Raw genomic sequence first — 23,870 nt, 5'->3', positions numbered from 1 at the left:
TTACTAGCCCCTCCCTCCTAGGTTCCTTTGCTGGTTCCTGCTCATTTCTCCAACTATTTATTGATACAGAAGCATTGCAGAACGCAGAATTTTAGCCTCTTCTCTTTCATACCAAGATTATTTTTATCTAGTTTCCTGCCTTTAAACACTGTCTCTATAAGCTGATGACTTCCAAATTTATATATCCATCCTGGACCTTCCATTTCCTAAGCCTCCAAATATTCAAGTTTTAATTAACTTCTTTCATCTTTTTCATATACCTCATTAGATCCATCAGCAAATATCTCCATTTCTACCTTCAAAATATATCCAGAATCCAACTGCCTCTCACCATCTCCACTGTTAACCCCTTACTTTAAGTCCCAGTTTTCTCTCACCTGGATTTTTTTCATAGTCTGGTCTCTATTTCTACAATCACTCCATTTCAATTTATTCCTAACACAATGACCAAACTGATTCTGCGGTAGCATTAGGTCATGTCTTTCCTCTGCTCAAAACCCTTCTAAAACTTCCCACTTCACTCAAATTTAAAGCCAATATTTTAAAAATTACATATAATCACCACCTGATTTATAATTTCAGCACCATACATATGCACACACATAAAGCACTCCCCATGCCCCATCTCTAATTCGTTTTTCTCCAACCTTACCTCTCTGACCACATCTCCTATTAGTTTTCCTTTAGCTCACTCTGCTACAGCCACACTGCCCTTTCCTCAATACCCGAGGCACGTTCGTACCTTATAACTCTTTGCAGTTTCATCTACCTGGACCTCTGATCTCGGATTTGCATATGGCTCACTCCCTCAATCTTCTTCAGTGACCCCTTCTCAACCAAACCTTCTATGACTTCCCCATTTATAAATGCAACGACTACCCCATTTATAAATGCAACTCTCCCAACCCACATTCCCAGCACTTCTCATTCCCCTTTTCTGATGACATTTTCTCCGTAGACTATATTCACTATATCATACTATATGACACTACAATTTACTTATTTTTAATAAATTTCTATTTATACACAAACACAGAGTGCAAGGATTTTCACTTTTGTTTACTGCTATTTCCTAAGAATAATAGAATACTGCTTGATACACAATAGGCACTCAATAAATGTTTCTTGAATCAACGAATGGATACATGAATGGATAGATATATCTAATCTAACATCTCCCACAACGTATGATGTTTAAATTTTATCTGGAAACATTTTCATATATATGGCATAGTCAAGATAAAGTCCATCATATCCAGAATATGTAGGTATGTCATCTGGCACCATGCACATTGTTTGCTGTTTATTTCCCATGTCCTCTTTCTACCAGAGTTCATAGTTTAACTGGGAGAAAATGGGGAAACATTTGCTGTGCACTCTTGCCATTCAAGTTGAGTTTACAGCTTTACAACCCTTAAAATATCTCCTAGATATGTCCTAATCGCATCATTCATCTTGTGTTGGGGATAGAAGCGGACTATCTGACTACTGTCAACTTAACTGATACTTGAAACATGCTTTCCTCCTTAGCAAATATACAACCTCCTGGAAACAGACCCATTCAGTGACTGGTAAAGAATAAAACAAAGACCATCAGAGCTTTAAAAGTAGCTAGTGTCTTAGTCTGTTCGGGCTACTATAACAGAATACCATAGACTATGTGGCTTACATACAATAGAAATTTGTTCCTTACAGTTTTAGAGGCTAGGAAGTCCAAGAGCAGAGTGCCAGGATGGTCAGGGTCCAAGTGAGAGCTCACTTCTGGTTGCAAACTGCTGACCTCTCACATGGTGGAAGGAGTGAGGGAGCTCACCAGTGGTCTCCTTTATAAGGGCACTAATCCCGTTCACGACAACTCTGCCTTTATGACCTAATCACTTACCAAACACCCCGCCTCCTCTGACCATCAGGTGACAGACCTAGTCAAATGCTACTGTAAGTGAAAGTTTCCCTTTTACACTACTTGTGGCTGCATAATTTCTAATTTTCAGCACTGAGATAACAGACATGACACTACATGTATTATTTTTAGCGTTACAATTTTTTGCTTTCTCTATTGTAGAAATATGCATTTCTTCCCTAAAAACATGCATTCAGTTTGGGGGTGTGGGAAAGAATAATAACTGTTTCTTTATCCATTCACTCTTTAACACATACCATGCATAGTTGGTGTTAGATACAATGCTTTTTACCTATTTTTTAATTAGATGGAATTTCTTCTTATTGCTTCACTCTCTGTGTTACCTTTGTCCATCTGTTTACTTATTATTACTAGTTGAGTTATCCTATCTTCCATTTGGCGATTTCTTTTTTTGTATTACCTCCTGAACCCACATCATTTCTAATATGTTTGTATAGTGAGAGTCTTTCAACAAGCCCATTCATATTATCTGGGGAGAGAGCACATCTTTTATTTAATACACTTATATAGAAGAAAATATGTCTAGCAGGAAGATTAACCTATTCAAACCTATGCAGGTCACGGGTTATCAACATCTCTTAACAATTAAGAGATTATTTTACTCTTTTATTCATTCAACATTTATTGAGAAATAAACAAATGCCAGACACTCTGCTATATACCAGGGACGTTCCCATAGGTCCACATTTCTTTGAGGCTCTGCAATAAGACAACTATGAAGCAAATTATTATGTCAAATTTCGTATTTGCTCCATTTGTTCTCCAGAACTTAGGAGCAAGACTCCTCAGGCCAGATCCCAGGACTGCTGGCTCTTCCCACGAGAATTTGTTCATTGCCAAGGGTTAAGGTTGAGCAATTATGAGTAGCTACTAGTGGACCCAGGGATATCTAACAACATTTATATTTTTAAATAATATACTGGACTTCATTCTGCTAATCAGAAAATGAGACACCTAAATTTGTGGATCTGCCCTAGCCTGTGACTAAACTTTGGCTTTGCAGACCACTGAAATACTATTTCTTGTCACTCCAATTTTGATCCATAGATCTGCAACATCAGCATTACCTGGGACTTTTTCAGAAATGTAGAATCTAAGGTGATCCCCAGACTGATTGAATCATAATGTGCATTTTCACAAAAACCCCAGGTGATCTGTAGGTACATGAAAATTTGAGAAGCTGCTGTAAATCACTTTGACTTTTTGAGCCCTTCCTTGTAAATGATTAAAACTCTTTCCTCCACATGGTTATATTATCAATTTCGGCAAAACTTGAAACAGAGGGAAAAGAAAGAAAACTTTGAATCCACAAAGGCCAGTATCAGGCCTTGTTAGACACTGTAGATCAATCTAGGGCTCTAAGGGAATGGTGGCAAATATAAGTGGCAAAATCCTTTAAAAGTTTTGCCACCTGTTGAGGTTATTGAAAATGCCTTCAAAGCAATATGAAATCCTCATACAAGAATAATGTAACCTGCCAGTTGGAAGCCTTTTGAACACTTGTAACTAATTGATGTTCACCCCTCCAGGCATCAAATGCAATTACTGTGCTACTTGGGGCACAATTTAACTTGAAGTTGACATAGTGAATGCAGAGAGAATCACAAACACTAAAGGGATGAAGAAGTCCACTTAGAGGGACAGCATCTTTCATTTCTGGAGCACACAGGACACTGGTCCACTGACATGAATCCTGAACCATACTGCTGATCTGTTGCAAAGATGAAACAAAGAAACACGAAATCCTATAATACTATGTTTAAGTATGTATGATGTGTGGAGAAGTAGCTTACAAAGGAATTAATCCTGAGACCACACTAAAAAAATTTTTTTTAATCTAAAGTCTTATTTGTCACTATTTATTCCTAAGAAAAATAATTTGGGGCCTGTGTTTCATCAACTGCAAACTTGGATGCTGGTTCTTCCCACCACATTTGTTAATTTCCCAGGGTTAAGATTCAGCAATTATGAGGATGGCATGAAGATGGTATATATGTAGATGTTCTGTAGACAAAAATGGGTTAGTGAATCTGACATTACATTATTCATTAGACTTAGACACAACTATCACTTTTATTTTGAAATTTAACTTAATTTTTCTGTAAAATAAGTCTCATTATTTTAGAAATTACAGCCCAAACTGTGTAAACATCAGGCAAATCTATGTTATTTACTCTGCAGTTCTCCAGCAATGTATGTACCCACAGTAAGTTTCCTATATTCACTCAAAAGAAAGTCTGCATTGATTTTTTATACTGTTTCCAGTTGCCTCAAAACAGAAATAACATTATTTATATGACACGTAAATCACTTCTACCCACAAATCTCTTTACTTTTGAATCCTCAGGCAAGTGTGATTTAAAGTTCTCACGGCTCATTTTTTAGAAAAATGAGCCAAAACAATATATATGTAATCTTACAGTCTCTGCCTCCAGACTATAAAATAAATTTACTGAAGCATAGCCTATCGATGTCATATGGAGACATCTGAAAAGTGTGTGCTTAGTTATTGTTATGCTTTTAAAGAATATTCTATCAGAATGTCTTTTGTTGCTTTATATGTGCATATATACATCTTGTATATGGATATAAATATAACAGCTAAAACTTTCTTCTTGCTATCTCTTGGTAGCATCACTTGTACTTAATGGGCAGAGACTGACTGCTTGCTCAATAACCCGAGTCCCTTTCCTCCTGGGCAGGTGGCTAGAATTCATTTCACAGACTGCATTGTAGAGTCAAATGTCCATCTGATTGAAGAAAGTAGAGTCTGTTTCAGCTTGGGCTCCTGAATGACTCCTGGAGCAGAAACCCCCTCTACTGCGCATACTTCACACATTGACCTTCCCACACACCCACTACCCACGCATCCTACCCTCACCCCCGATTCTCAAACTGCCAACTGGAATTTACGTGGGCAAGAAGTAGACCTCCATTGTGCCCAACCACTGACATTTTGGAATTTACTTGGTAGTATCGCTAACACGACTTTCTCTAATAAAGAATAAGCATGCATCGAGAACAGCATTTATAAATCTCAAGAAACTCTTTCTTATCAGCTGTTTTCCCTAGTCTTACTCCCTCCCTACCGCATACAAATTTTTTTTTTTTTTTAATCTGGAGGAAGAATGTGAACAAGAAAGGAAGAACAAAGAATAAGAGTACGGATATTACAGGGAAGAGAGATGTGAGTATAAAAAGGCTTGACCTTGTCCAGTGGGTGGCTAGGGGCAGTCTGTGTGTCTGAATCTCGGTAAAGCTGTTTTATAATTAGACTCTTAATTTAGAGGCCATCTTCTGTTGCTAATACTCATGTGCTGCCCTCACTCCCACCTTCCTTGTCCAGTCTAGGTAGATGTTCACCAAACCCACCTCCCCCACCATGTAGCAATAGAACCACCTCCCCAAGTTCAGCTTGCACTCCAAAGGGCTGCCGCTTCGTTGTATCCTGTTAATGACATCTGTCTTGATTATAGTAATATTTTTGTGAGGAAAATTCAAGTTCAGTTGCTTTTAATCCTCTTGGGTCTGTTTCTCCACTCTTCCTTTGAGACAGTTATTTCTTCTATGCCTCTCCATATGATGAAATAGTGATTCAAGCAATTATTGAGTACCTGCTAATTTCTGAAACTATACTTGGCATTGGGGACTAGGGAAATAAGGCACATCTACCTGCAAAAAGCTCTCAGTCTACTATAATCAGCCAGGTATGAAAATTATTCCCTCCAGTACAACGTGCTGAGTTCTATAATGGAGGTTCATGCACAGGTCTATGGAAACTCAGATGAAGATAAAAAGTTATTCTGACAGAAGAATCAAGGAAAACTACAGGAGGTGATATTTGTGCTAAGACTTTAAAAATGGGTAAGAACTTGTAAAGCAGAGAAGGGAGTGCGAGTATATCTTGGGAATACAGAAGATCATAAAAAAAGGAATAGAGGCAAGAGGCCCAAGGTACACTCGCTTCAATCAAGAGTAATATTTATATGTGAGGAGAGGATTTGACTTGGCTCTGAAAAAAGTTTGTGGCAAGCACGTTCAGAGCCTTGACTGGCATGTTAATAGAGCTCTGGAGGAAATGGGGTGCATGCTAAAGGTATGTCTTAGATTCTTCAGCATGGCAAGGTAGATAATGAGAGACAGGGTAAGAGGGTCAATTAGAAGTTGATTTCAACAATCCACAGAATGATGATAACGTCACAGTCTATAATAGCAGCAGCAATGGGGTCAGTGGGGAGTGCACAGAGAGTATTTATGGTATGGAACGGACAGGATATGTCCATAAAAAAGAGTCAAAGGTGGCTAGGTAATTTCTACACCAGGCAGAAAATTAGGGAATCACTAGCAAAGAGTAGATGAAGCCATGGGAATTGATAAACTTTCTTTGAGTGGTATGTACAGTGAAAAGAGAAGGTCAACCAGATGTTCATCAGGAAGTTCAGAGTGATAGTAAAAAAAAACCATTAGTATTCAATGAAGTTAAGTGAAAAAAACGTCTATTAAAAAGGGAAAGGATAGAGCACTTATATATGCCTAAGGTCAGACTTAAACAAAAAGAAAACATTCCCAAAATGCAGTTGTTCCGAAGTAATCCTTAATTTCTGCCTTCAAATCTTTGAGACTACAAAAAGTTAAAAGAAATTCTGTGTTCTGTCATTAATATCTTCATTAAATTTCTGAAACATTAACTTATTTCAACCAGACATTAAGATAATACTATGCTAAAGTACACTATAAATACAATGAAACAGAGAAGAATTTAAATCTTTTAAACATGTCAAGGAATAACAGGAAAGTCCTGGCAATACATCTCAGTAAATTTGAAGGTGATTAATGCCAATATAAATATGAAGGTGATTAATGCAAAAATGGATCTAAAATCATAGTAAGTAATGAATAATATTTGAGTAAAAGATGCAATTTAACAATAGAAAATGTCTAAAAATGAGTGTAAATAGTCAAATTACAACAGATGAGATTTAGATTATAAGAGTTACAATGGTCATTTCTTGACCATTCCAATTTTAAACATAAATTGAAATTGTCTTCCAAGAGATATTTAAGAGAGTAGATGTCTCTGACTTAGGAATAGAAAACATGCATTTTAAGCATCTCTAAAGTATTTTCCAATCAGATTTATCTGCTATCTAATACAATAATTTTAATACAATACTGTTCCTTCCCCATCCTAAACATTCCTATTCCTAGCTTATGTTGAACTGCAACTGCAAGCTTATCTAAAATTAAATTTTAAAAAACTCTAAAAAGAGAATATTGTTTTCTTCCCCAAAGAAATTCATAGTCCAAACTGTATTTCCCATTTCTCTTAGATTTTTTTCACTTGGATATTCTACTTAAGCTTCAGATTCAGTATATTCCAAGCTCAATTCCCTTTCCCCAATCCTGTTTATTTTTCTGGCTTCCTTAATTCTACTACTGATTCTAGGATTAAGTCACCTTCAACTCCTTCCTCTCTTTACCTTCAAATTCTAATTAGTGACCAAGTCCTACTGGATCTAATTATGAGGCTCATTTCCTTCTCATATTCTGCACTTATTTAGATTATCTTTACCATTCCCCCAAAATGTTGTCTTGGTTTCCCAACTTGTCTCATTCAAAATCTCCCCCATTCCAATCCACGCTAGATCTTATTGTCAGATTAATATTATTGAATCTCCATTCTGACCCTATAAGTCTTTTGTTCAAAATTTCTAATAGCTCTCCTTTGAATACTAAACAGACCCAAATGTCTTTGCCTGGTATTCAACATTTCCCAAATTATTTTTTTCCAATTTTATTCCCATTACTTCCCTTTATACACCTCATTTCCCAGTTACAGCAAAATATTGCTTCTGATCCTTTGATTTATTGCTTCTGTGATCTGCTCATGTCTTGTGCTAGTAATGCCCTTCCTGCAGACCCATCATTAATCCAAAACCCATGAAACGTGCTGAAATACTATGTCCTCAGAACAGTTTTTCTCACTTTCCATCACATTCCATGCCTTTAGAAGTCAGCAATCTCTCCTCTGCATTCCAATAACACTTTTTAAATTTCTAAATTATACTCTTCAGTTTTACCATTATTTTATCAATATACCAAAATCAATTTTATCATTATTTTGTGCACCTATCTCACCTACAATAATGAAAACTCCTTTAAGAGAGGACATTTGATTCACCCTTACAATAGTGGATTCTTGGTATTTCCATATTAAATATGAATTTTATGTGAGGGCAAAATGACTTTTCTTCCCCTGCTTCCTATTTAAAGTGGAACTTCATATCACTCCAAGCAGCAAAAGTATAGTCATGAAGCAAGATTTGATGTCAATATTAGCTCATTTAGGATCTTAGTAGTAACAAGATTTGTGAAAAAAAAGGGAAGATAATTAGTACTCCAACTTTTGAGGGGAGAGTTCCCTGAGAAACGAAGTAATACCTCAAAATCTCAGAGAATGAGCCTTGGAAAACACTGGTAGGTCAGGAATAATCTGTGTTCACTTTTGAGTTGCCTGACTTTAAATTCTTTCCACTTTACCTATGGTGAAGTGATTTAATTTCTTCATTAGCATCTGATGGAAGGAGAGACAGGTGGTGTTTGAGTTGAAGGTGGGAAGGGGGTCAATGAAAATTCTGAACAATCACAGACAGGAGTTTCTTGGGTTGACCATATATTCATTCCACTCTCATGACCCACTGAAGGTCTGCTACCTCTTGAGTAGAAATACGGAAACCTCCAAGACTGAGCCTTGGTCTAGAAGCTTTATCCATCCCTAGGGGAAGCATACCAGACTCAGGAGTGAAGGATGGAGGAATGGAGAGTCTGGGTGTATGATGCCATTGGTATCATTTCCTTTTTTGGTCTCTTACCCAATAAACAAACATTTTTATAGTTTCCAATAATGATATCATGGGATATTAGTGGATAACACTGCAATCAACTATGAACATATCAGAGTTAGGCTACAGGTGATATTCTACAGCATTTTTCTCTGGCTCCTATTTGTGACTACCGTTTACTCTCCTTTACCTCTGCTATGGCACTATCGTCAACTCCATTCCTTGACTTCAAAAACCGACTGCAACCATAAAATAAAAATCAAAGGCAAACACTAAAACAATGAAACAAAGAAAACAATATTTACTAAGGTGTCTATGTGACTGAAAGTTTGGAGATGAATATGGTTTTACATCAGAGGGACAAAAACAACTTTATTAAATTGATTATTATTTCTTGTTCTTGGGCCACCATGAGATTTAGTGATTCCATGTAACCCACTCCTCCTTTCTCATCTCTTTCATGACAAAAGCAAACACATACAGACATAAACACAATAATGACACTAAGCTACATTTCCTAATGCAGAGCAACTGAGCTCTCCATTGTCCCTGCTGTCAACTCTGGTCAGGTCTTCCCTTTACATGTCCAAAAATTCAGCAGAGGCTTTGAAATGACTACTTTGAAGATCCTGGTTAACTTCTTAGACCATACAAAGTGTTTCATCATTTTTATCTATAAGCATCTGAGATAATGGGGGATTGAAGCCAAAGAAGAATTTTTACTTTGTACCGACACTAGTCTAAGAACTTTAAGTATATCAACTAGTTTAATTCCACAATTCTCCTGTAAGATTGGCATTATCATTACCTCCTTTTGCAGACAAGACCTTTTTGCAGACAAGACATTACCTCCTTTTTGTTTCCATTTGAAACATGGAAAAATTAAAGAACTTTCCCATTGTTACCTGGCAAGAAAGTGACAGAATTATGAAGAAGGCAGATATTTTTTTAGTCAGGATAGGCTAGATTTTGCTACAGTAAATTAATTAATAAATCAGTTCCGAATTTCAGCAACTTGATCCAACAGTCCTTGGCATCAACTTATCTCCTCTGCATAGACATTAAATTGAAATAATTTGGAAACAGCAAATCATATTGAAATGTAAGCCTATGTATGTGAGTGAGCCTGATTTTAAGAAATCCCTATTATATGTAGCCACAATTTCCAAGGACCTGTTTACCTACCCATTTGAAAACCACTTTCTTATATAAAAGTAAAATGACTCTTAGTTTCCTTACCCACAGAGTCACTAGAGTATGGCATAGGATTAGCACATCAAAGCTAATCTAGTAGAAAAAAAGACTGTGCACAGGATTGAAAAAAACTGTGTTGGGTTCAAATCCGAGCTCCACCCTTGACTGAGGATGTGGCCTTATGTTAGTTATTGAACTCTTCTGCGTTTCAACTTTATCATCTACAAAATGAGGATCATGACGCTGTCTCAACAGGATTGTTGCCAAGAATAAATAAATTAAATAATATGTGCTAAGTGGCTAAGAAATTGCCCGGTTTGGGGTGTGCAATTGTCCTGGGTTCAAATTCTAGCTCTGACATCTGATGTGTATATGACATGAGGGCAGTTACTAATTTCCTAACACTTGAAATGGTAATAATAATACCGACGTGAATCTCATAGAGTTATGGGAAGCTTAGAGATAAAATATAGAAAGGTTATAGTTGAACAACTGACATATAGCAGGAGCTTAATATGTAGTTGATCTGAATAGTTAGTTATCATTTCTTACATCTTTAGGAGACAAAGTCCATGATACTTCTAAATATTTTTCTGAGGTATTATTAATTACCCCTGACTTCAATCAGCTTAAACCTCAAATAAAATACACACATTATTCAACTCTTTTAAATCCCTTTACTGACTCACCAGTGCCTCCTGTGCAACATTTTAATTCCTATCTCTAACATTTCATGTATCTGCACAGCAGGCTTACTAAGCAGCTCTCATTCCTTCCTGTATAGGTTTCTGGGCACAAGGAGGACTCAGATCATTAAGGCAAAGAGTATGCTAGATGCTGCATAGAAAATCGAGAAAACCAGTTCCTGCAATTTGACTTCTCAAATTGACTTCGTTAGATAAAATAAAATTGATTGTTCAGTTCCCCCATCATTTTTTCCTTGCTCAGAAACTCAAATGCCCTACTTCCATTTTTCTCTCCCTTCACATTTTTATACAGCTGTCTTAATTGGAATAGCTCTGGAGCTTAATTAAAACAATGAGTATCTAGTTTATACAATTTGTCCAGATGAATATATATATATATATATATATATATATATATATATATATATATATAACCTTGCAGTGATTATTTATTGATGTGGGCGTTAAACTCGGGTACTCTCAACTGCAGAGGGCTAACAACATTTTCCCTTTTAAATACCTTGATATCCTTGTTGAAGGATTTCATTAATATAAGGAGACAAGAACAACACAACAAAACTCTGGGTCTGAACTGTTATACAGCCTAATGAGAAGGAAGAGAGAAGTAAAACCTGTCCACATAAATCTGTGATGCATCCGCAGAGTATTAGACCTTTTTATTAAAGCATAGAGCTACTGAATATTTTGTAAAAGCATTATAGAAACTAAAATATGATATGCTTACATCTTATTTGTGTTGATCACTATAGTTAGCTGCACAGTGATAAGTCATTTTTGCAATGACTATTTTGAACTAGGAATTAACTAGTTACTGGGTTAATAGAAGAGGCTTTGAGAGAAGACTAAAAGATGAGAAGGAATTTTCAGGGAAGGGAGAAGAATTTTTCAACCTGAAGGGACATTATGGCCAAAGACCCTGAGGCTGAAATGAGGCTGGAATGGCAAAGAGTGGTTTGATCCCCTAGAACCTTGCGTTCCACACTTACGAATCTTGGGCTTTATCTTAAATGAAATGACGCTCTAAGTCATCCAGTAGAAAAGCGTCTAAAGGACCAGAAATCTCACAATTAACAACAAAATATGGCTATGAAAGCAAGGTGAGCTCAATATGCGAAAGGAACACAGAAAAACTCACCTAATGTCAACCTGGTGTATCAGGAAATAATCTTCTGAGAAAGTGACTTTGATCCTAAGACCTGATGGCTGAGGAAGCAAGGTGGAGAGATTACGAAGGACATTTCTCATAGAAGGAAAACATGCAATGACCTGGCAAAGGGAGAGCGGGATACATTAGGTCTGCAGCTGTGCAGTGGGCAATGCGGGGGGCTGAGAGTGGAAGTCTGGTGAGGGGCAAGAGATGGAGTGGGATAGGTGAGCAAGGTTTGAACCAAGATGGCTGTTAACTACCATAGGTACTATTAAGTTTATTCTAGCGCCAGTGAGAACAATGAAGGGAATATCTTCTCTCCTGCCCTCACAGTTCTCTTCCATTTATGGTCAACACAGATAAGAAAAACCACTCTAACACACTGGATTTGCTTCTTCAACATATATTTCTTATTAAGCACTTGCTTTGTACTAGGCAGGGTATTAGGCAAGAACACAGGCAATACACTCATTCCTGTCTTCCATCTGTTCAATTATTTTTTATTAAGGGTCTACCAAGTTATGTGGGCTAGGGATACACAATGGGGGAAATGCTCATATGGAGCTTTAATGAGGCTGTGTGTTACTCTAGAGAGGGGTTTATAGTGCTTGGAAACAGAAAGGAGGGGCACCTAAGGAGATTTCTGTCTCTGTGCACTATCTATGGCAGGGGGTAGGGGGGAGATAAAAAGTATTGTCAAGACAGGTATTTCCAGTGGTGAATAGGAGAAAGAGAAGCTTTACCAGGACAAGGAGAAAGAAAAAACATGTGGAGGTGTTCAGGAACTGCTTTAAAGGACATCAACTCTACAATCAACTCTAGGACAAAACCTGTGAACATGGGAGAAGAGTTCAAAAAGGCTCCTCTCTACCTCACAGAAAGAACCAGATTTATTCCTTTGTTAAATATAAAACGAGTTACATTTTTAAAATTAAAAAAAAAATTTTTTGAAGTATAGTTGGTTTACAATGTGTTAGTTTCTTGTGTACAACAAAGTGATTCATATATATATACATATATACATATTCACATACATATTCTTTTTCATTATAAATTATTACAACATACTGAATACATAAAACCAGTCACATTAATTGACATTAGGTTAAACTTGACAGGATCTGGGAACTGGAATAGGAGGCATTACTATTTTCATCTTAAATGGCTTTATTTCTATACCACTAATAGAGAGTAAATCAAAGGTTTATTAGAGTTCTGCAGCTGGTACAGGGAAGCATGATGCTACTAACTATTTTTATTTAAATCAATGTGTTGTATTCATAGAGAATAGGGCAGGATGGTGCAGCTGCAAGAGGGAATTTAAAATTAGAGCAGCTTCAATAGTGCTGTTCACAATTTCATCCAAATTCCTGAGCCTTGCTCTATAGTAAGCACTTTTTTTTTGCATTTGTGGTGTGTGTGCATATGCATGCACACACATTTAATACATCATGGGAAATGGAAACTAAACTGCTCTGGAGTCTGAAAATAAAATTACTGTCTGTTGGATAATAATCTCTCTCTCTCTCCTTATGTCCATAGCTTCATAGTCATGTCAAAACTGCTACCTCAAAGCTGCTGCTTCTACAGATAAGCACCGTCATTCAACTTCCAGTACCTGAACAGGTACTGTTTATTTCACACACAACAGAATTACAAAAACTTTCCTGCCATGTTACCTGACCAAAAATAACTGCTGCATTTCAGAGTTGCTTACGTAACCCAGATGTCCTAGATTTCTCCAGGTTTCAAGGGTCATCTTTTCTTTTAAAGCCCAAGTAAGGAGGGTCCAAATTCTCACCCTGCTTAACTAGAGGGTTCTCTGGGTTTTGACTGGGTTTCCTTCTTCATACATTTCTGGGAATCTTCACAGATGCCCTAGGTCAGATAAATAATAATATACAGCCTTTCTTACGAGGGTATGGTCCACTTCAATGATAATATCATTGCCTTATATCTGGAGACCATTTACAAAGCACTGGCTCATTCATCATCTCATTTATCCTCACATTACCTTGGGCACAATGCCACTCAGATGCTAACGACACACAGGTTTAATGGTGGCTTGGCTCCACGCTTTAGGATCCCCAATCCTGGGCTCAGCCACATACCACATTGTCTCAAGTCGAGTGAGGTCAATACAGTCAAATGAGCTAATACATGTGAGAAAGTACTGAAAAGGATAAAGTATGTTCCAAAGAGAATGTTGTTGTTTTACTTTGTTGTTGTGTTTGACGTAGTTAAAGGCATGCCAGGCCAGGCTCTCCCTTCTGTTTCCTTCTTTGGATAACGATCAGATTAATCTCTCTGCATGTGGCATCTATTACACTGCCAAGCATACAGAGATGCTTTATGCTGAAAATGCCTTTGCTTATAGTCCAGGGCATTGCATTGTGATAGTGTTTGAAGTTTCTTAGCTCAAGGGAGAACTCATGCAGCTTGACAATCCTGGCTGTGGTACCTATTTCTGCAGACTGCCCAGCCCCCCTTGGCCAGGCTCTCAGAATCTCTGGGGAGAGTAGTCCAGCCATTGGGAAACTTAGCAAAACAACAAGGCCAATGATTGATTTGGGAAGTGACAAGTGCCTCAGGATTCCCCTGTGGGAAGCTGTGGAAGTCTGGCTTGTCCAAACATCCTTGGCAACTGTTACAAAGTCTTTTCAATTGTGGTTAAGTTGTAGTCTGGTTGACTAATTCAAGAGGAACTCATGCGTCGCCCAATTTTCTGCCAGCGGTGCAGAGAAACACCCAGTAATAAGCCCATGGAAGTAAGGACCATTTGCTTTACAGTCTCACAAAGGCCACAATTAGAATGCTTCCTTCCATCACAGTCAGGTATATGGACTGAATCACCCCGAGAGTAAAGGGGTGACTCTGTAGGGAACACTGGCAGCCCCAAAATGGCTTGGGTCTGGAAATGTTATCAAAGGAAGAATTTGTCCCTAATAAATGTGCACTCAATCCTTCAGTGTATTCACTTTATACCAAACAGTTTCTTCTTTAATGATCTTCCTCTCTCCAATGCAATTCACCTGTAGTTCTTCAACATATTCACACGCACCACGCTTCTAATTCTGACTCATGATTTTAGTCTCACTCCCTGCGTTTCATTAATGATGACCTAAATAATGAAAACTCTCTTCTGAATATCTTTCTTCAGGAAAGATTTCACAACAGTTTTTGGCTCAGTTCCATTTTACTTAAATGAGGTAAAAAAGAAATTATGAAACAACTCATTATTTACGTGCACTTGATTTCTTTATAAATATATGTAAAGTATTTAAATGAACAATGTATGTATTTAAGAACTCTTTGTAAATACTTTATAGAGGAGAACTACTAAGATTAGATTTAAGTTAATGAAGGGATGAAAAAAGCTAAGCAGAAAAATATTATCATCCATAAATGAAAATATATAGTTCATAAATCATAACTAAAATGCCTACATTGATGTTCACAGTATATAATTCTACAACTGTTATTTTTAATAGTTGCATATACTTTTTCTTTTTAATTAATTTATTTCTTTACACATAACTGAACTCTATTATCCTCTAATCTTACCAGGTGTGAAGGAGAGGGGAATATATTTTTTAATGTTTCTAGGGAGAAATAAATATATTAAAAGAGGGGTTGCTAAATTAGAGTACCTACTTCCCATAGCATATCAAAGTCTAGAGTTTTATGTTTAAAACTACAACTGGCTTGCAATCTTTAAGAAAACTTCTCTCACCGTTTACTAGATATTCAGATATAATCACCATGAAAACCATTATCATCATCAATATCAACCAATTTTCTGTCTTTATCCTGCGTGAAAGAAAAATCCATGTTGCTTGAAACACTAAAATGTTCCAAAACCCGGCTAATTGAAAGACACAGAGCTACACTCTTATGAATCTGTTTGAGAGAAAAAAAAAAAAAAAATCAATAATTAAGAATAAGGTAAAACATAAAAGTAAGATGATATGGCTTAGAAATTAATCAATGATTCCTAGAGGTCGTGTGTATTTGTCATGTTTGCCTAGCCCCAAATCACCTGAATGACTTCTGGGGAGGCGGCGATTTCTCACACTGTGAGTTCTATCCTTCTCAAGGACTATCCCAGGACTCACTGCTAGGACATAGGCAGGTGACCTAGATTCTGTCGGTTAGACACACCTGTGTGAGGCAGCCAGCAGAAACAAGAGGACTGTTTATAAGACAAGCAGGGAAAAACAAGAAGTAGACATGTGCAGAGTCCATCCTTCAGTGAGTCATGGGGTCAGGGAGTAAGACCTTTCAAGAGCAGCAGCAGGGGAAGTCTGTGGTCTTGACAGTATTAACACCGTAGGTACTGACCATGTGGACTCAGAACTATGCTATTTGTGCAGGCTGGGGACGACAGTGATTTCTACCACAGTTCATGTGGCATAGTTGGGGATTTTTCCTGGCTAGTCTTTGTCTCTCTGGAAGACACTTTGGCTGACCTAACAAACTTTAATAAATTTCTACCTTGTTTTCCCCGGAGAACTTTGACTGACACACTAAGCAACCATTTTCTCATTGTGTTTGAAACTTCCCAGTCCACTGTTTAGTATAATCTTAAAATCATCATCCATGGGTCACCCTCTTTCATAATATTTGAATGCCCTCTTACCTGCTCTTCTTTCTTTTTCAAAGCACTAATCACCTTTAAGCAAAGTTTATTATATTTAATACTTTTTGCTTGTCTAACCAAATCTTCCTCTAAAATGTAAGTTCCATAGGGCCAGGGATTGTACTCTATTTGGCATATTGATGTATCACAAAAGGGTCAGGCACATAGTTGGGGCTCAGTAAATATTTTTGAGTGAATGAATTAACAGAATAAGTTAATCTGTCTTTGTGCTTCTAGAGATTCTATGAAGATTGATCCTACTGGCATTTTAAAATAAAAGTATGCTAGAATAGTTTCCTCATTTTTTCTCCAGATTCCTTGGCCTTTAAGTGAGCCCAGGAACTTAGATCAAGTGAATCTTAAATGTAAATGTAGGCGATTCCCCTCCCTTCCACTAATTTGCCCTAATCGGAGGAAAATCCATATCACTATCCTGCTTTTCCTCTGCTAAAATACTTTGCTATTATTATACAGATGCTCTCCTGAATGTCCTCATGCCTACCTACCAATGGTCTATATAAAAATGTCTTATTATCATTAAAATAGCATTATCAAATGCTTAGTATTCCAAATAAACACATTATTCAGACAAGTCCACTATTAGATCAAAATAAGTGGCAGGAAAAAATTTGAAGTGAGTTGACATCAAAACAACTAGGAAGCATTTACTCAATAAAATTGACTGAAAGTGGAAAGCTATTAAGTATTTTAAAATTATGTTCAGAAGTAAAACATATGTTTTTTGAGGAAGTTTATGAATTTAGCCTCACTCATAAGAACATGAAACAATTTTCTTTCAACATGATTCACAATTCGATCAGCTTTCTTTTCTCTTCCAATATAGAATGGAAAGTACTTTCCAAGGAATTGGAGAAGACATCTACCAAGTTTTCTGCCAAGTACAGAATACTGACAATTAATACAATTTATTTTGTCAAGGACCTCATAAGTTGGAGAGGGAAAGGAAATAGAAAAAAAAGGAAGAATATAAATATGTTTATTGATATCATTATGGGTCAGAAATTGTGCTAGGAACTCTATATATGTTCTTTTTCATCACCCTCATAGCTCCAAGAGAAAGGTATTATTATTATTATTGCTGATTGAGAAAACTGAGTAGTTGAGAATCATCTGAGTCCATGCAGCTAGTAAATGGAACACAGAAAAATCTGACTTTCAAGCTGTTGTTGTTTGAATTGCACTGCACTGACAAGCCAAAGATGAGGCTAATGAAAAACTGCCATTAGGGCCTCTCTTGCCTCTCATTGATGATAAGAGAAATAATCTCTTACATAGACTTGAAAACTTCCAAAGGACTTGGAGAAAACTACTGGCATGTTTTAGACATGGCAGCTGTCATGGCACAAGACCTACTAGAGAATGGACTTGAGGACACGGGGAGGGGGAAGGGTAAGCTGTGACAAAGTGAGAGAGTGGCATGGACATATATACACTACCAAACGTAAAATAGGTAGCTAGTGGGAAGCAGGTGCATAGCACAGGGAGATCAGCTCGGTGCTTTGTGACCACCTAGAGGGGTGGGATAGGGAGGGTGGGAGGGAGGGAGATGCAAGAGGGAAGAGATACGGGAACATACGTATATGTATAACTGATTCACTGTGTTATACAGCAGAAACTAACACACCATTGTAAAGCAATTATACTCCAATAAAGATGTTAAATAAAAAGGAATGCTGATTATTCAAATCCTAAGAGAATAAAATGGACCAAAAGTTTAAATTTAATTTAAAAACATATTTTTGTCCCTGGCAATCTAATTGCATTGTTGGACTTGATTCTTTTATTAATATAAATAGAAAATCAGGTAACACAACAAAAAAGAAAAGTGAAAGAATGTAAGTACATAACTTTGTTTACTTCATAAACATTATAAACTAGCTCCTAAAATTTCATTCCTTGGTAAACAACTCTCTTTTGGTTTTATGAAGTACTGCTTACAGACAAAATCTTCATTTGAATAACAAGTTCACCTTTATGAAATTTCCCATGTTAAGTCAAACTAATTTTCTCCCCAGAGAGACTTCCTGTCCCAGCATGACCTAAGCCCATAATATATATATACTCTTTTGGTCCCAAAGAGACTAATCAAACTGCATCAATTTGTGACATTCAAAATCTGACTTTCATGAGAAATATTTATAAATTTGTGTTTGCAAGTGTAATTAATATTATGGTTCATTTCCACTGAATCTTTAAGAAGTTGTTACTGAAGATGCTATTTAAAAAATACTCTTACATCATAGGACATTTTCCATAAAGGCTATATATTCCAAGAAATATATCAACAAAAGGAGAAATATATTCCATTATACAAATCTATGAATTTTAAGAATGTTTTGTGCATCAGTTCAAATACCCTTTTGTCTAAAAAACAAAAAAGGTACTCAGAGTATTCAAGTGTGGCTGATTTTTTTTCCAACTGACTGAATGATAGATCACAATGTGTCACCGATATTTCAAAACCAAAGCATAAGCCAGAGATTGAGCTTATTACCAAAGCCTAATAAACTCCCTCTAAATTAATTTTTGACTAATCACACACACACAAAAATAAATATATTAATTATATCACAAATTAGCAATATATTTCCTCTGTCATTAAAAATCAGCCATAAAACAGATGAACAACTATTTTGGGGTGTTTTTTTTAACATAAAAGAAGAAATAAAATGAAATTCATAAGAGACAAGATGTCACTTTTTCTGAAGGTCAATTTTATAATGTTTCATATGAACCTAAGTCCTAACCATCTCAGTGAACTATAAATATGTCTTTTGCCACCATCCACTTCATTCTAGTGTTACTGATTCTTACACATAATAAATAGGTGAGTTTCAAAGATCTATTTGAATAAATTATTTGAACATTTGGGAGCTATTCATATATGAATATATTAGCATCACTGGGAACATGAAATGGCTCTACTTCTGCTGGGATACTCCTACACTCTGTCAAAGTCAAGTTCCCTCCTGTGATTTTTAAAAAACACTCTTAACTCCTCGACATTCAGTGTGTTCTGTGGAAGAGTAGTAGTACCAAACAGCTTGTTAGAAATGCAGACTCCTGGGCCCATTCCCAAATTACTGAACCCAAATCTATAATTTAAAAAAACCTCCAGGTTATCCATATAGACATAAAAGAACAGAGTATCAATTACTATGTAACTAGCCTCAAATTCTCTGGTCATCCCTGACAGGAAACTCAGAACCAGTGGAGAAATGCGTAGCATCAGATGGTGGTGGTAATGTGGGGGGTTGAAATTTGGGAAACAAAGAGCTTCCAGACTCTTCTTATTCCTCTTTCTTAAGAATACCAGTACTAATTTCGTATATCGTTGCACTGTGTGACAGTCTGATCTTATAATTTAGGTAAGTTTACACTTTGATTATTGCATTTTATACATCAGAGTTGAGAGATTAAACATTTGGAAGTCAGTGTGGCAAAATGGAAAGGCATTCTATCAATATTTAGAGTCAGAAATAAAGGATTTTGAGTTCTGAATCAGTATTTTTAATGGCTCTGTGCCAGCCGAATCCTTGGAGTTTCAGTTTCTTTGTTTGAAAAGTAGAAGGAAGCTAATAGCCTCAGCTCCTAAAGGCCAGTCTCCAGTTCTTGCCTTACAGGCCCTTCCAACTCAGTAAAGGAGAACCTGCCTCAGATCAAATCCCTCTCACACCTTCCTCATCTACCACGAGAGAAAACGCTCTGCTTTTAAAGAACTCATGTGATTAGGCTAGGGTCAATGGATAATTTCTCTATTTTCAAGTCAACTGTGCCATATACATAACTTAATACATATATCCAGAGAAAACCATAATTTGAAAAGATACATGCACCTCAATGTTCACTGCAGCACTATTTACAATAGCCAGGACGTGGAAGCAACCTAAATGTCCATCAACAGAGGAATGGATAAAGAAGATGTGGCATGTATATATACAATGGAATATTACTCAGCCATAAAAAAGAATGAAATAATGCCATTTGCAGCAACATGGATGGACCTAGAGATTGTCATACTGAGTAAATTAAGTCAGACAGAGAAAGACAAATATCATTGATATTGCTTACATGTGGCATCTTAAAAATGGTACAACTGAATTTATTTATAAAACAGAAATAGAGTCACCAATGTAAAAAGCAAACTTATGGTTACAAAGGGGGAAGGGGGGGAGGCATAAATTGGGAAATTGGGATTGACATATACACACTACTATACATAAAATAGATAAATAATAGGAACCTACTGTATAGCACAGAGGAACTCTACCCAGTACTCTGTAATGACCTACATGGGAATAGAATCTAAAAAAGAGTGGACAGATGTATATGTATAACTGATTCACTTTGCTGCACACAGAAACTAACACAACATTGTAAATCAACTATACTCCAATAAAAAGTGATTTTAAAGAGACATAATAATAAGAGTAAAGGAGATCAAATTCACAGATCCAAGGATTATGCAGGGTGTACTGCAGAAGGATGTGAAAACCTGGGGGACATCTTAGAATCCAGCCTTACCATACCAGACAGAAAATATAAAATTCTGCCCAAAATATATCAGATTTTAGATATAAAATCTAAAACTACAAACTTCTTGAAGAAAACATTAGAGAAAATCTTCCCAATATCAGGGTAGGTAAAGGTTTCTAAGGCAGGACACCCTAAAACACTAACCAACTTTAAATTTAAAAAATTAAACTTTAATAACATTCTAAAATTCTGCTTTTGAGAGATATATTTAGAAAAATGAAAAGGCAAGCTACAGGTTGGAAAATTATATTCAAATTATATGTCTGACAAAGGTCTTATATTCAGACTATATAAAGAGCTCATGACAATAATATAAGAACAAATGTCTAATAAGAATATGAAAAGATACTCAGAATAATGATTTATAGTAATGATTTCATGATGATCCTACTACACACCCACAAAAAAATCTAAAGTTAACAGCATTGACAATACACAGTGTTGTCAAAGATGTGGAACAACTGGAACTCGCCTACTTTCCAGATAGGGATATAAAATAGTACAACCACTTTTGAAAACAGTTGGCAGCTTTTTATTAAAAAGAAAAACATACACTACCAACTGACCTAGCAATCCCATTTCCACGCATGTTTGCAAGACAAATGGAAACACATATCTACACAAAGATTTTTACATGATTATTCATTGTAGTTTTGTTCATAATAACCCAAACTGAGGGCAACTCAAACGTTCATTAACAGGCGAATGGATATTAATTTTCTATCGTAACAAACTACAACAAATTCAGTGGTTTAAAACAACACCTCTGTGTTGGCTTATAGCTCTGTAGGTCAGAAGTCCAGGCAGATGCCAGTAAATTATTTGCAGAAGGCCAAAATCAAGGTGATGGCCAGATTGAGCTCTTATTCTGAAGGCCCTGGGTAAGAATTTCCTTGCAAGATCATTCAGTTTGTTAACAAAACTCAGTTTCTTGTAGTTCTAAGACTGAAGTTTTCATCAGCGAGCTGTTGATGCAGGGTCCCTCTCAATTTCTAAAGGCTACCCACATTCCATGGTATGTGCCCATTCCATCTTTACAGCCAGAAATGGCAAGTAAAACCTTCTCATGTTTTGAATCTCTAAATTCTGTTCTGCAACCAGCCAGAGAAAATCCTCTTCTTTTAAAGGGCTCCCATGCTTCATTTCAGCTTACCAGGAATAATCCCCTCCTGTCATATAATGTAATATAATTGTAGGAGTGATATCTCATCATATACACAGGTTCCACCCACACTCAGATGGGGGTTGATTATACAAGAGAGAGGGTCATTGGGAGACATTCTTAGAATTATGCCTGTATATTTAAGTAAACCAAATGATAAATCCCTATCATGAAATACTACTCAGCAATAAAAAAGAACAGACTACTGATGCATACAACAATGATTAAACTATAAAAAACATTATGCACAATGGAAGAGACCAGATATAAAAACAGGGTACATGCTCTACGATTCCATTTACATGAAATCCTAGAAAAGGCAGATCAAATCTATAGTGACAGACATAATATCAGTGATTGCCTGTGGAGGGAAAGAGGAGTGACTAAAATGGTATATAACAGACTTTTGGGGGTGAGATAAATGTTCCTTATCTTAACAGAGGTGGTGGCAAATACATATTCCATATGTTTCACATTAAACATATATTTTATAATCATGTTTCTGTTTATTTTTACATAAATTGTCATGTGCTTTTGGTAGGCAGAATAACGGCCCCCAAAAGACCGTAACCTCATCCTTGGAATCTCAGACAAGGCAAAAAGGACTTTGCATATGTGATTAGGTAAAGCAATAGGCATTGAGATGGACTATTATCCTGGATTTTCCAGGTGGGTCCAATGTAATTATAAAATTCCTTAAAGTCAGAGAAGCTATAAGGATGAAAGCAGAGTGCCATAGTGATGCCACATGGATTTGAAGATGTTAGCTTTGAAGTGGCTTGCTCTGAACATGAAGGAAGGGGCCAGGAGCCAAGGAATGCAGATAGACATCATAAATTCTCCCCCAGATTCTCCAGAAGGAACCCAGTAGGTCAATATCTTGATTTTAGTCCAGCAAAACTAGACTTCTAAACCAGTTGGATAATAAATTTGTGTTTTTTTAAGCCACTAAGTATGTGGTAATTTGTTACAGCAGCAATAGAAAACTAATACAGACATTTATAGACAATGCAATGCTCCCTTTTACATTTGTGGTGCACACGTTTCAATTGTTATATATTTATTATATACCTTAATATCTGGCAATATAAGCTCTCTAGCCATATTGTCCTCTGAAATGTTTTTCTTGGTGATTTTTCTTCCTAATTCTTACACATGAACTTTATAAATATTTTGCAAAGTCAAAATTAACACTGCTATTCTAAGATAGCATTAATTAATTTAGGGGGAAAGTCTACTTTCACTATTGAGTCTTCAATCCAAAATCACAGTATGTCTCTTAATGTATCCAAGTCTTCTTTTGCTTTAATCTGTGAAGTTTTACAGGGTTTTTTACTTGATTTTTTTCTCATAAATTCAATTCCTAATGTTATTGATATTATGAATAGCATCTCCCCAGAAATAAGTATTATCATTTACCTATTTTTTCTGCATATTAAAATATTAAAGTTGTCATAGAAAGCTCATAGTATTGTTTGTTGAGTTTTTTCTTTTAGATAATTTAAGCATATTTATGACCTGCTTTTCCTAGAGTATGTTATATATAATTACATATATATAATATTTTTTCCTTTATTCTTTTGTAAACCTTGCATAGTATGTCATATCATGGCTATACCATTTTACATTTTGCCATTGAACATTTAAGTCACTTTTTTTGCTCTTATACTTTGTAGTGCTATGGGTATCTTTCTACATTTT

Source organism: Delphinapterus leucas, chromosome 11 (assembly GCF_059928025.1).
Source record: "Delphinapterus leucas isolate spDelLeu-1000000601 "Yukka" chromosome 11, BTC_Dleu_Yukka2, whole genome shotgun sequence".
NCBI lineage: Eukaryota > Metazoa > Chordata > Mammalia > Artiodactyla > Monodontidae > Delphinapterus > Delphinapterus leucas.
The sequence above is the reverse complement of the archived record's forward strand: the minus strand, read 5'-3'. Positions refer to the sequence as shown.